The following is a 15,725-nucleotide window of genomic DNA, read 5'->3' on the forward strand; positions in this document are numbered from 1 at the left end:
GCTTGGCTGTACTTCATAGTAGCTATCATAGAAGTGGGAGGGGTTTTATGGGGCTCTTGAAGTTTGGGGATCTCTGCCTCCTCCTAGTGGTCAGGAAAGGTAATTCCCAGGAGTAATGGATTGTGGACTCTAAGCACCATGAAATTAATTTCAGGTAAGCGTACATTTTGTTTTTATTGCAGTAGACACCCCTCTACTAACAAAAGCTTATTTTTGGAAGTGTGTTGGCAGGAACTTTATCATATCCCTTAACAAAATTTTTAAATGTTTTCTTTCTCTGTTAATGTATATCTAGGTTTTGCAGTTTATATAGCACTATACTTTGTATATAACTATTTAAAGGGATTAAACACACAGTGCTAGATTACAAGCGAAATGTAAAATTATCGCTATTGTGCTCCTTTAGTTAACCCAATAGCCCTTTCATTTTTGTTCTCATATTACTTACGGTTTTGGGTTTTTATACTTTTGAGCAAAAGTCTGGGGTGCCCTAACATCTGGATATCAGTGCGGGTGTGCTAAATCCTCACATAATAGACTTCCATTGGGGCACAGTGAGAAACTCATGCCATCTATCACTTGAGCACTAAACTAAAGGTGTTCTAAACCACCTCTCAAATAGTGGAGATCTTCATAGTTATATACTATGGTGTTGAATTTAAATCGCAGTTAAACACCCTGTACACTGACCTGATATATGCGCACAAAGATACATATACACATTTGAGCCGTTCCGAGTCCAGTCATATACCATATCCCGTTGACACTTGGTGCTGTAAAATTTGGAATTTTGGAGACCTATTTTGTGTTGCAACACTTAAATCACCACTTGTAAAATAAGTGCTAATAGCACTGCCTTGTCACTAGTGGTGACTAGTAAGAACTGTTAAAATAGCATTTCAGAAAAGAATTTGCGGCCACTTCTTATGGAAATTTATTTTCACAATTTTATGTTCTTTATTTTAGATGAGAATCTCGCCAATTTACAATGAATTGGGGGGGGGGGGGAATAAAATTGAAAAACATCATTGAGCAAACATGCAACTATACCCATCAAGCCTATGTGCAAATGGCTTTATAGTGTTTAAAACACCACTCTACACAATTGGCAATTTGGAATTTCAGTGATCTGCATTATCGGCAGTTCCGAGTGCTGCTGTGGGGAAAATAGAGATCAAATTTTCTTCTAAAACGGGGAGAGTTCACAACTGCATTCATTACTTTTGGGAAATACAGAACCTGGCCACCAGGAGGAGGCAAAAACACCCCAGCCAAAGGCTTAAATACCTCCCCCCACTTCCTTCATCCCCCCAGTCATTCTTTGCCTTTCGTCACAGGAGGTTGGCAGAGAAGTGTCGGATTAGTCTCTTTAGAAAAGATAGTTCTCTTCCAAATGGGAATGGAGTTTTAAGTAGTCCTGTCTCTCTCTGTGAGAGCATGGATGAAAGTTAGAGTCCGGAGATGCAGGGAGAGTTTTTCTGCGAAACCATTCTGACTCATTAACAGCTCCATAAGCAATCAGCGTTGACGAGTTTCACTGCCTGCTTTCTTCACTCAAGTCCATGTCAGAAGCGACGCTAATATCTGTTTCTTCTGTTAAGTGTGATCAGTCCACGGGTCATCATTACTTCTGGGATATTACTCCTCCCCAACAGGAAGTGCAAGAGGATTCACCCAGCAGAGCTGCATATAGCTCCTCCCCTCTACGTCACTCCCAGTCATTCTCTTGCACCCAACGACTAGATAGGATGTGTGAGAGGACTATAGTGATTATACTTAGTTTTATATCTTCAATCAAAAGTTTGTTATTTTAAAATAGCACCGGAGTGTGTTATTACCTCTCTGGCAGAGTTTGAAGAAGAATCTACCAGAGTTTTTGCTATGATTTTAGCCGGAGTAGTTAAGATCATATTGCTGTTTCTCGGCCATCTGAGGAGAGGTAAACTTCAGATCAGGGGACAGCGAGCAGATGAATCTGCATAGAGGTATGTAGCAGCTTTTATTTTCTGACAATGGAATTGATGAGAAAATCCTGCCATACCGATATAATGTCATGTATGTATACTTTACACTTCAGTATTCTGGGGAATGGTACTTCACTAGAATTACACTGTAAGAAGTACATAAAGCTGTTTAATAACTAGAAATTATGTTTAACGTTTTTGCTGGAATGTAAAATCGTTTTCATTTGCTGAGGTACTGAGTGAATAAATTTTTGGGCACTATTTTTCCACTTGGCAGTTGCTTAATTTTTTTTTTTCTGACAGTTTCTGTTCTCTCTCACTGCTGTGTGTGAGGGGGAGGGGCCGTTTTTTGGCGCTTTTGCTACGCATCAGATATTTCAGTCAGCAGCTCATTGTATTTCCTGCATGATCCGGTTCATCTCTACAGAGCTCAGGGGTCTTCAAAACTTATTTTGAGGGAGGTAATTTCTCTCAGCAGAGCTGTGAGAATTATAGTTGACTGAGATAAAAAACGTTTATTCTGTAATTTGTTTCCTGCTTTCAGAATTTGTTATCTTTGCTAATGGGATTAAACCTTTGCTAAAGTTGTGTTGTTTACAGGGATTGAGGCTACAACTGTTTCAATTTATTAATTTTCAACTGTCATAGATTTTCTGTGCTTCTTAAAGGCACAGTACGTTTTTAATATTATTCTAATTGAATTGTATTCCAAGTTGCAAGTTTATTTGCTAGTGTGTTAAACATGTCTGATTCAGAGGATGATACCTGTGTCATTTGTTGCAATGCCAAAGTGGAGCCCAATAGAAATTTATGTACTAACTGTATTGATGCTACTTTAAATAAAAGTCAATCTGTACAAATTGAACAAATTTCACCAAACAACGAGGGGAGAGTTATGCCGACTAACTCGCCTCACGTGTCAGTACCTGCATCTCCCGATCGGGAGGTGCGTGATATTGTAGCGCCGAGTACATCTGGGCGGCCATTACAAATCACATTACAGGATATGGCTACTGTTATGACTGAAGTTTTGGCTAAATTACCAGAACTAAGAGGTAAGCGTGATCACTCTGGGGTGAGAACAGAGTGCGCTGATAATATTAGGGCCATGTCAGACACTGCGTCACAGGTGGCAGAACATGAGGACGGAGAACTTCATTCTGTGGGTGACGGTTCTGATCCAAACAGACTGGATTCAGATATTTCAAATTTTAAATTTTAAACTGGAAAACCTCCGTGTATTACTAGGGGAGGTGTTAGCGGCTCTGAATGATTGTAACACAGTTGCAATACCAGAGAAAATGTGTAGGTTGGATAAATATTTTGCGGTACCGGCGAGTACTGAGGTTTTTCCTATACCTAAGAGACTTACTGAAATTGTTACTAAGGAGTGGGATAGACCCGGTGTGCCGTTCTCACCCCCTCCGATATTTAGAAAAATGTTTCCAATAGACGCCACCACGGGACTTATGGCAAACGGTCCCTAAGGTGGAGGGAGCAGTTTCTACTTTAGCTAAGCGTACCACTATCCCGGTGGAGGATAGCTGTGCTTTTTCAGATCCAATGGATAAAAAATTAGAGGGTTACCTTAAGAAAATGTTTGTTCAACAAGGTTTTATATTGCAACCCCTTGCATGCATTGCGCCGATCACGGCTGCAGCGGCATTCTGGATTGAGTCTCTGGAAGAGAACATTAGTTAAGCTACTCTGGACGACATTACGGACAGGCTTAGAGTCCTTAAACTAGCTAATTCATTCATTTCGGAGGCCGTAGTACATCTTACTAAACTTACGGCGAAGAATTCAGGATTCGCCATTCAGGCACGCAGGGCGCTGTGGCTAAAATCCTGGTCAGCTGATGTTACTTCTAAGTCTAAATTGCTTAATATACCTTTCAAAGGGCAGACCTTATTCGGGCCCGGGTTGAAAGAGATTATCGCTGACATTACAGGAGGTAAAGGCCATGCCCTGCCTCAGGACAAAGCCAAAGCTAAGACTAGACAGTCTAATTTTCGTTCCTTTCGTAATTTCAAAGCAGGAGCAGCATCAACTTCCTCTGCACCAAAACAGGAAGGAGCTGTTGCTCGCTACAGACAAGGCTGGAAACCTAACCAGTCCTGGAACAAGGGCAAGCAGACCAGGAAACCTGCTGCTGCCCCTAAAACAGCATGAATTGAGGGCCCCCGATCCGGGATCGGATCTAGTGGGGGGCAGACTTTCTCTCTTCGCCCAGGCTTGGGCAAGAGATGTCCAGGATCCCTGGGCGCTAGAGATAATATCTCAGGGATACCTTCTGGACTTCAAATACTCTCCTCCAAGAGAGAGATTTCATCTGTCAAGGTTGTCAACAATCCAGACAAAGAAAGAGGCGTTTCTACGCTGCGTACAAGAGCTCTTGTTAATGGGAGTAATCCATCCAGTTCCACGATCGGAACAGGGACAGGGGTTTTACTCAAATCTGTTTGTGGTTCCCAAAAAAGAGGGAACTTTCAGACCAATCCTGGACTTAAAGATCCTAAACAAATTCCTAAGAGTTCCATCGTTCAAGATGGAGACTATTCGGACAATTTTACCTATGATCCAAGAGGGTCAGTACATGACCACTGTAGATTTAAAAGATGCTTACCTTCACATACCGATTCACAAAGATCATTACCGGTACCTAAGGTTTGCCTTCCTAGACAGGCATTACCAGTTTGTGGCTCTTCCATTCGGATTGGCTACAGCTCCAAGAATCTTCACAAAGGTTCTGGGTGCTCTTCTGGCGGTTCTAAGACCGCGGGGAATCTCGGTAGCTCCATACCTAGACGACATTCTGATACAAGCTTCAAGCTTTCAAACTGCCAAGTCTCATACAGAGTTAGTACTGGCATTTCTAAGGTCACATGGATGGAAGGTGAACGAAAAGAAAAGTTCACTCGTTCCACTCACAAGAGTTCCCTTCCTGGGGACTCTTATAGATTCTGTAGAAATGAAGATTTACCTGACAGAGGACAGGCTAACAAGACTTCAAAGTGCTTGCCGCACCCTTCATTCCATTCAACACCCGTCAGTGGCTCAATGCATGGAGGTAATCGGCTTAATGGTAGCGGCAATGTACATAGTACACTTTGCACGCTTACACCTCAGACCACTGCAACTGTGCATGCTAAGTCAGTGGAATGGGGATTACTCAGACTTATCCCCTTCTCTGAATCTGGATCAAGAGACCAGAAATTCTCTTCTATGGTGGCTTTCTCGGCCACATCTGTCCAGGGGGATGCCATTCAGCAGACCAGACTGGACAATTGTAACAACAGACGCCAGCCTTCTAGGTTGGGGTGCCGTCTGGAATTCTCTGAAGGCTCAGGGACAATGGAGTCAGGAGGAGAGTCTCCTGCCAATAAACATTCTGGAATTGAGAGCAGTTCTCAATGCCCTCCTGGCTTGGCCCCAGTTGACAACTCGGGGGTTCATCAGGTTTCAGTCGGACAACATCACGACTGTAGCTTACATCAACCATCAGGGAGGGACAAGAAGCTCCTTAGCTATGATGGAAGTATCAAAGATAATTCGCTGGGCAGAGTCTCACTCTTGCCACCTGTCAGCAATCCACATCCCGGGAGTGGAGAACTGGGAGGCGGATTTCTTAAGTCGTCAGACTTTTCATCCGGGGGAGTGGGAACTTCATCCGGAGGTCTTTGCCCAAATACTTCGACGTTGGGGCAAACCAGAGATAGATCTCATGGCGTCTCGACAGAACGCCAAGCTTCCTCGTTACGGGTCCAGATCCAGGGATCCAGGAGCAGTCCTGATAGATGCCCTGACAGCACCTTGGGACTTCAGGATGGCTTACGGGTTTCCACCCTTCCCGTTGCTTCCTCGATTGATTGCCAGAATCAAACAAGAGAGAGCATCAGTGATTCTAATAGCACCTGCGTGGCCACGCAGGACTTGGTATGCAGACCTGGTGGACATGTCATCCTGTCCACCTTGGTCTCTACCTCTGAAACAGGACCTTCTGATACAGGGTCCCTTCAAACATCAAAATCTAACTTCTCTGAAGCTGACTGCTTGGAAATTGAACGCTTGATTTTATCAAGACGTGGGTTTTCTGAGTCAGTTATTGATACCTTAATACAGGCTAGGAAACCTGTTACCAGAAAGATTTACCATAAGATATGGCGTAAATACCTATATTGGTGTGAATCCAAAGGTTACTCTTGGAGTAAGGTTAGGATTCCTAGGATATTGTCTTTTCTACAAGAAGGTTTAGAAAAGGGTTTATCTGCTAGTTCATTAAAGGGACAGATCTCAGCTCTGTCCATTCTGTTACACAAACGTCTGTCAGAAGTTCCTGACGTCCAGGCTTTTTGTCAGGCTTTGGCCAGGATTAAGCCTGTGTTTAAAACTGTTGCTCCACCATGGAGTTTAAACCTTGTTCTTAATGTTTTACAGGGCGTTCCGTTTGAACCCCTTCATTCCATTGATATAAAGTTGTTATCTTGGAAAGTTCTATTTTTAATGGCTATTTCCTCGGCTCGAAGAGTCTCTGAATTATCAGCCTTACATTGTGATTCTCCTTATTTGATTTTTCATTCGGATAAGGTAGTTCTGCGTACTAAACCTGGGTTCTTACCTAAGGTAGTTACTAACAGGAATATCAATCAAGAGATTGTTGTTCCTTCTTTATGCCCAAATCCTTCTTCGAAGAAGGAACGTCTACTGCACAACCTGGATGTAGTCCGTGCTCTAAAATTTTACTTACAGGCAACTAAGGAATTTCGACAAACGTCTTCTCTGTTTGTCGTTTACTCTGGGCAGAGGAGAGGTCAAAAAGCTTCTGCTACCTCTCTTTCTTTTTGGCTTCGTAGCATAATTCGTTTAGCTTATGAGACTGCTGGACAGCAGCCTCCTGAAAGAATTACAGCTCATTCTACTAGAGCTGTGGCTTCCACTTGGGCCTTCAAGAATGAGGCCTCTGTTGAGCAGATTTGCAAGGCTGCAACTTGGTCTTCGCTTCATACTTTTTCCAAATTTTACAAATTTGACACTTTTGCTTCATCGGAGGCTATTTTTGGGAGAAAGGTTCTTCAGGCAGTGGTTCCTTCTGTATAAAGAGCCTGCCTATCCCTCCCGTCATCCGTGTACTTTTGCTTTGGTATTGGTATCCCAGAAGTAATGATGACCCGTGGACTGATCACACTTAACAGAAGAAAACATAATTTATGCTTACCTGATAAATTCCTTTCTTCTGTAGTGTGATCAGTCCACGGCCCGCCCTGTTTTTAAGGCAGGTAAATATTTTTTAATTTATACTCCAGTCACCACTTCACCCTTGGCTTTTCCTTTCTCGTTGGTCCTTGGTCGAATGACTGGGAGTGACGTAGAGGGGAGGAGCTATATGCATCTCTGCTGGGTGAATCCTCTTGCACTTCCTGTTGGGGAGGAGTAATATCCCAGAAGTAATGATGACCCGTGGACTGATCACACTACAGAAGAAAGGAATTTATCAGGTAAGCATAAATTATGTTATCTAATCCCAGTCTTAGCTCTTGTCCCTGACAAGCTGGGCCTGTCAGTGTTTCGTTTTTCTTTCTTGGCGTTCACCTGCGGGTGCGGCCTGCTTCTTTTGATCCGATTAGGATGTATTTTCTTTTGCAGAGCTCGAGACTGTTGTAGACTTTTCCTTTTAGGAAACTTCTTCTCTGGGATTTTTGATACTAGCGATTTTCTGGTTGTTGTCCCTTCCTTGTGTCCTAATCCTAAAAATTCTTTGGAAAGATCCTTACATTCTTTGGATGTGGTGAGAGCTTTGAAATATTATGTTGAAGCTACTAAAGATTTCAGAAAGACTTCTAGTCTATTTGTTATATTTTCTGGTCCTAGGAAAGGTCAGAAGGCCTCTGTTATTTCCTTGGCTTCTTGGTTAAAGCTTTTGATTCATCAAGCTTATTTGGAGTCGGGTCAGGCCCCGCCTTGGAGAATTACAGCTCATTCTACTAGATCAGTCTCCACTTTGTGAGCTTTTAAGAATGAAGCTTCAGTTGATGAGATTTGCAAAGCAGCAACTTCGTCCTCTTTGCATACATTTACTAAATTCTACCATTTTGATGTAGCAGTTTTTGGTAGAAAAGTTCTTCATGCAGCTGTTTTAGTTTGATTCTTCTGCTGATGTTTTTTTTTTTTTTTTTTTTTTAATTATATATTTTTTATTGAGGTAATAAGTAATGTTTACATAACAAGAATGCATGTCCAGGCACAAATTGAAAATGGTAAGGGTAAACGTAGATTTCACATACATAAAATGAAGTAAAGTATTGTCCAGACCTTAAGGTACAAGCATTACTATTACTACTGTTGCACCCAATGCCCTGGTATACTATATACTAAAGAGAGCTTCAGTTATACCACATTACAGGTTTATCAATAAGGGAGTAGTATCCGATATATGTTATAATATAATACCTAAAGTTCTTGTTGTATCACTTGTGATATATAGAGTTTGTATCGCTAGTATCTAATGTATGATTAGTGTTAGTGTCTGGACATACCATCATGATGCCTCCATTTTGTTTTATTAGTGGCGAGAGTGGTCCCTGAGTCGCTATACCAATCATAATATGGTTTATCTATTAGAAGTAAATTAAGGTATAGCGGGGAGCTAGCTTTGTAGTTTTATTGGAAAGAAGAAAAGAGAATTGCAGCGGGCAAGAGCCGCTCAAGTTTAGAAAGTAAGAGAAGGATAGAGGACAGGGGGGAAGGGGGGGAGAAGGAGGTGAGGGTAAGGGAAGGGGGGGAGAAGGAGGTGAGGATGTGGGGGGAGGGGGCGGAGCTAGTTAAATTGACTATCGAGCGAGTCTTTTAGATGGAGTAAACATAACGGAGTTCCTCTATGCGTTGTAAACTCTAATTTAAAAAAAAAACATTCTATAACTGCTCTAAAATATAGGGTAGTGGCCTCTCAATGCAAGTCTATGTAGGTCAAAACATAAATGTTGAAATTAATAAAATTACCTCTGAAATAGGAGACAACTAGTGAGTGAGCTTATGCAGTAAATATAAGGAATATTCTAAGAGGAGTGCTAGTCTGCAAAATGATAATTAGTGTCTCCATATCCGTTGGTTAAGATATCAAAGCCTCAAAGGCAAGAGTGAAGTCATATTCATTATAGCATGGTTCCCCTAAAAATAAGAGTTTTATCTAGCACTGTCCTTACAGCCAAGATTCCAGGTTCTTTTCATTTGAGGGGACAACCTTTTAGTATAACAGTGAGTTGTAATTGATATGAGAGGGGTTCAACAAGTCCTATTTATAAAGCTAAGGCATAACTATTCTATATAAATTAGGAGCAAGCAGATAGTACAGTAAAATAGCATCTCAACAAAGTTATAATAGACAAAACAATATAAAGCCCTCTAGAATAATAGAAACATCGGTGGTCTGAGGGCTTGAGAAGTAACTTAAAACTCTACACAGGACACATATAATGTTTACATCTATCTTAGAGAAAATAAGCAGAAGAAGCTTTGCGCCCTCTCATGATCCGACTATGAAGTCTTCATAAATGAGATCAATCATCTCTGCCGAGAACATGGCTGGTAAAATGGTTCTTTTGGGATATCACTAGCCAACTCCTCCTCATAGGCAGGGAAGAGATAGTTGACCAGCCCACTCCTCAAGATCAGAGTGATAGTTTCACACTGGCAGGGGAAACTAATGCATCAGATGCCATTGTCATCATAGAAAGTTCCCAGAGCCAATAAAGTCTGAAGCCATAGATGTAAATAAGATCAAACTCCCTGCTGCATATCAAATATATCTAGTGTAGGGTGATACTTTCAAAAGTGACTAATATGCAGCACTGGGAGATAAGTTCAGTGTCAGGCAAAATGGCGCCTCTCCGTGTATATGAGTGTTATTAGCCTATCCCAATCCTTATCAGCTCCTGCATACTTCGCGTATCGGAAATCTTAGCCTAGAGATTATAGCTGTCACTGAAGGGTGCCTTAGGGACAAAATTCCAGACTCGGTGTAAAAAGTTCATATAACGGATGACCGGTAAGCAAGGGCTCTGAAAAGCAGTGAGAACACGTAGACCACAATTTGAATTGTCCCTGTGTCGAGGCTGCTTGCGGTGCGCTAAGTATACAGACTTGTTGCACACATCACTAGGTTGCGTCTTAAGCCAGTAGCGGGTACCTGCTGCTCGATCTAGAAGCCATTCTCTCCCCTCATTACCGGCCTCCTCTTTAGAAAAAGGCGGGTGCGTAGCTGTTGAACGCTAGACATCAGAAGAATCATCCTCAATGAGGGTAGGCTGAGTTATGTGTACCTCAGCTATCACTTCGGCCGGCCGCTCCAGAGCAGGAGTCAGGCAAGTAACGGAGGAGTCACATGTGACAGACTGTCGGGAGAGAACAATAGGATCTGGTCTAGTCGCATCAGCCATCGTGTCCTGTTGGTATATAACCCAAGCCCAAGGGGGAGAGGTATTAGTATCTCCCTCTGTTATGTCAGGGATAGTCTCCAACTTCAGCATTCTCTCTCAGTGTATAACGCTAAACTACGTATCCATGCGGCAACTCAGCATAGCTAAAGCTTCGATGATCCTAGAGTCCATCTTCCTGGATTAATATATTGGATCAAACTCCAAAGTGTGAACTGTTATGTCTGTGAAAAGGACTGATGTCTTCTTTGCTGGAATATTATTTTAGGGTCATTTTAATAGCTTTTGAAAGATTGTTAGAGCAGGAGCTCCCAAAACCTGCGCCTGCTCAGATCGGTAGTTGGCTCCGCCCCCCATGCTGATGTGTTTTTTTTTTTTTTTTTTTTTTTTTATAATTTTTTTTATTCAGGTTGTGCAAATAAAACATCATAAACAGATTGCCGTAATACATAAGATAAAAATGTCAAAAGAACAAAAGAAAAAACTTTGACACGTGAAATCTTCATAATGAACTATAGTAGGTAAACTTCTGGAACCTCAGTTTTATATATTTTCATTAAATAGTTTCCTCACTGGTCACAATAGATCACTTTTGGACCTACAAAAAACTTAAATGTTCTAGTGGAGGAAATTAGCGTTTGAAGTGGTCACTTTTGGACCAAGATAAATATGAAAAAATATCAACTGATATAATTAATGAAATAATTTGATAAAGAAATAATAATAAATGGATATATTGAGGAGTACAATGATGAGGGAACCATCATACCTATTGACCTTAACTTACACAGCTAGGGTGAGATTTGCGTGTGTGTAGCACAGCTAGAGGGTGACAATTACATAAAATGGTAGACGACTATCTCAAAAGTGGTGAGTGGGAAGTTATTGGCTCATCTACTCTAAAGTATATAAGCTTCCCTATATCCACATATATATATAAAAAGAAAAAGTAATTTTAGGAACATTGGGGAGAGTTGGAATTCAGGGCTGCAAAATAGTCTCATAAGCAGGCTATTGTCTACGCTTATTAAAAATATAGGATATTAGAATTTGTTTGTCGTGGGCTGTCCCGGCCGCAGACAGCGCACCACTGGAGCAAGATGGGTTAACTCTGCTTCTCACAAAATCTATTCATATAACAAGACAAGCAGAGGTCTATTATAAGGTAGAACAATATGCCTTATGTGTATATAAACCAAGGTGAAGCTTTAAATAAACAAAGTTAGGGCATTACACATACCACCCCTTGTATTCTAACTTCTAAATGTCCTACCATTTATAGCTGTACTTAAACATGGAAATCTAATCAGTTGTGGGGAGGCAGTAGGCAACATGCAGCATGAATATCTATGAACACTTCTGGGCATAAACAGCATGAATAAAAAAAACAAACAAGAAAAACTAAGATATCTAGTTAGCCTAATCAGACTTCTAAAAATAAATATTCTAAACACAACACACTTTATCTGCAAGCCGCACTAGATCCAGTCTTGTTTAAATAGTTAACGTGACCATTTTAAATCTTAGGGAGTAGGATGGCTAAAATGATGGACATGCAGGTGACAGAGAATACATAATGGTACTAAGGCAGACAATAAAATTATTAATGTGAGGGTTCTATAGCCATTATTTATAATTCAAGCATGCAGTCATCATGAAAATGAAACAGATAGAATTGTGAATGCATATTTCTTTCATGTAATTAGCAAGAGTCCATGAGCTAGTGACGTATGGGATATACATTCCTACCAGGAGGGGCAAAGTTTCCCAAACCTCAAAATGCCTATAAATACACCCCTCACCACACCCACAATTCAGTTTTACAAACTTTGCCTCCGATGGAGGTGGTGAAGTAAGTTTGTGCTAGATTCTACGTTGATATGCGCTCCGCAGCAAGTTGGAGCCCGGTTTTCCTCTCAGCGTGCAGTGAATGTCAGAGGGATGTGAGGAGAGTATTGCCTATTTGAATGCAGTGATCTCCTTCTACGGGGTCTATTTCATAGGTTCTCTGTTATCGGTCGTAGAGATTCATCTCTTACCTCCCTTTTCAGATCGACGATATACTCTTATATATACCATTACCTCTGCTGATTCTCGTTTCAGTACTGGTTTGGCTTTCTACAAACATGTAGATGAGTGTCCTGGGGTAAGTAAATCTTATTTTCTGTGACACTCTAAGCTATGGTTGGGCACTTTGTTTATAAAGTTCTAAATATATGTATTCAAACATTTATTTGCCTTGACTCAGAATGTTCAACTTTCCTTATTTTCAGACAGTCAGTTTCATATTTGGGATAATGCATTTGATTTAATCATTTTTTCTTGCCTTCAAAAATTTGACTCTTCCCTGTGGGCTGTTAGGCTCGCGGGGGCTGAAAATGCTTCATTTTATTGCGTCATTCTTGGCGCTGACTTTTTTGGCGCAAAAACTTCGTTTCCGGCGTCATTCGTGTCGCCGGAAGTTGCGTCATTTTTTTGACGTTATTTTGCGCCAAAAATGTCGGCGTTCCGGATGTGGCGTCATTTTGGCGCCAAAAAGCATTTAGGCGCCAAATAATGTGGGCGTCTTATTGGCGCGAAAAATATGGGCGTCGCTTTTTTCTCCACATTATTTAAGTCTCATTTTTCATTGCTTCTGGTTGCTAGAAGCTTGTTCTTTGGCATTTTTTCCCATTCCTGAAACTGTCATTTAAGGAATTTGATCAATTTTGCTTTATATATATGTTGTTTTTTCTCTTACATATTGCAAGATGTCTCACGTTGCATCTGAGTCAGAAGATACTACAGGAAAATCGCTGTCTAATGCTGGATCTACCAAAGCTAAGTGTATCTGCTGTAAACTTTTGGTAGCTATTCCTCCAGCTGTTTGTATTGATTGTCATGACAAACTTGTTAAAGCAGATAATATTTCCTTTAGTAAAGTACCATTGCCTGTTGCAGTTCCTTCAACATCTAAGGTGCAGAATGTTCCTGATAATATAAGAGATTTGGTTTCTGAATCCATAAAGAAGGCTATGTCTGTTATTTCTCCTTCTAGTAAACGTAAAAAATCTTTTAAAACTTCTCTCCCTACAGATGAATTTTTAAATGATCATCATTCTGATTCTGATGACTCTTCTGGTTCAGAGGATTCTGTCTCAGAGGTTGATGCTGATAAATCTTCATATTTATTTAAAATGGAATTTATTCGTTCTTTACTTAAAGAAGTACTAATTGCTTTAGAAATAGAGGATTCTGGTCCTCTTGATACTAATTCTAAACGTTTGGATAAGGTATTTAAAGCTCCTGTGGTTATTCCAGAAGTTTTTCCTGTTCCTAATGCTATTTCTGCAGTAATTTCCAAAGAATGGGATAAATTGGGTAATTCATTTACTCCTTCTAAACGTTTTAAGCGATTATATCCTGTGCCGTCTGACAGATTAGAATTTTGGGACAAAATCCCTAAAGTTGATGGGGCTATTTCTACCCTTGCTAATAATTTTATCTGTGATGCCATTTTTTGATGTCAGGTTTATGTGTCTAGCTATTTTAGCTAGAAGAGCTTTATGGCTTAAAACTTGGAATGCTGATATGGCTTCTAAATCAACTTTACTTTCCATTTCTTTCCAGGGTAACAAATTATTTGGTTCTCAGTTGGATTCCATTATTTCAACTGTTACTGGTGGGAAAGGAACTTTTTTACCACAGGATAAAAAATCTAAAGGTAAAAGCAGGGCTAATCGTTTTCGTTCCTTTCGTTTCAACAAAGAACAAAAGCCTGATCCTTCATCCTCAGGAGCAATTTCAGTTTGGAAACCATCTCCAGTCTGGAATAAATCCAAGCCAGCTAGAAAGGCAAAGCCTGCTTCTAAGTCCACATGAAGGTGCGGCCCTCATTCCAGCTCAGCTGGTAGGGGGCAGGTTACATTTTTTCAAGGAAATTTGGATCAATTCTGTTCACAATCTTTGGATTCAGAGCATTGTTTCAGAAGGGTACAGAATTGGTTTCAAGATGAGACCTCCTGCAAAGAGATTTTTTCTTTCCCGTGTCCCAGTAAATCCAGTAAAAGCTCAAGCATTTCTGAAATGTGTTTCAGATCTAGAGTTGACTGGAGTAATTATGCCAGTTCCAGTTCCGGAACAGGGGATGGGGTTTTATTCAAATCTCTTCATTGTACCAAAGAAGGAGAATTCCTTCAGACCAGTTCTGGATCTAAAAATATTGAATCGTTATGTAAGAATACCAACTTTCAAGATGGTAACTGTAAGGACTATCTTGCCTTTTGTTCAGCAAGGGAATTATATGTCCACAATAGATTTACAGGATGCATATCTGCATATTCCGATTCATCCAGATCAGTATCAGTTCCTGAGATTCTCTTTTCTGGACAAGCATTACCAGTTTGTGGCTCTGCCGTTTGGCCTAGCTACAGCTCCAAGAATTTTTACAAAGGTTCTCGGTGCCCTTCTGTCTGTAATCGGAGAACAGGGTATTGTGGTATTTCCTTATTTGGACGATATCTTGGTACTTGCTCAGTCTTTACATTTAGCAGAATCTCATACAAATCGACTTGTGTTGTTTCTTCAAGATCATGGTTGGAGGATCAATTTACCAAAAAGTTCTTTGATTCCTCAGACAAGGGTAACCTTTCTGGCTTTCCAGATGGATTCAGTGTCCATGACTATGTCTTTAACAGACAAGAGACGTCTAAAATTGATTGCAGCTTGTCGAAACCTTCAGTCACAATCATTCCCTTCGGTAGCCTTATGCATGGAAATTCTAGGTCTTATGACTGCTGCATCGGACGCGATCCCCTTTGCTCGTTTTCACATGCGACCTCTTCAGCTCTGTATGCTGAAGCAATGGTGCAAGGATTATACGAAGATATCTCAATTAATATCTTTAAAACAGATTGTTCGACACTCTCTAACATGGTGGACACATCACCATAGTTTAATTCAGGGGGCTTCTTTTGTGCTTCCGACCTGGACTGTAATTTCAACAGATGCAAGTCTCACAGGTTGGGGAGCTGTGTGGGGATCTCTGACGGCACAAGGAGTTTGGGAATCTCAGGAGGTGAGATTACCGATCAATATTTTGGAACTCCGTGCAATTTTCAGAGCTCTTCAGTTTTGGCCTCTTCTGAAGAGAGAATCGTTCATTTGTTTTCAGACAGACAATGTCGCAACTGTGGCATACATCAATCATCAAGGAGGGACTCACAGTCCTCTGGCTATGAAAGAAGTATCTCGAATTTTGGTTTGGGCGGAATCCAGCTCCTGTCTAATCTCTGCGGTTCATATCCCAGGTATAGACAATTGGGAAGCGGATTATCTCAGTCACCAAACGTTG

General features: G+C 40.9%; 1 protein-coding gene across 1 annotated transcript in view; it reads left to right on the forward strand.

Annotated features, from left to right (window-relative positions):
* LOC128653249 (CD99 antigen) overlaps positions 1-15,725 on the forward strand; it is a 200,299-nt gene that overhangs the window by 131,054 nt on the left and 53,520 nt on the right. The window lies entirely within an intron of this gene.

This window comes from Bombina bombina, chromosome 3 (genome assembly GCF_027579735.1).
Source record: "Bombina bombina isolate aBomBom1 chromosome 3, aBomBom1.pri, whole genome shotgun sequence".
NCBI classification, from domain to species: domain Eukaryota; kingdom Metazoa; phylum Chordata; class Amphibia; order Anura; family Bombinatoridae; genus Bombina; species Bombina bombina.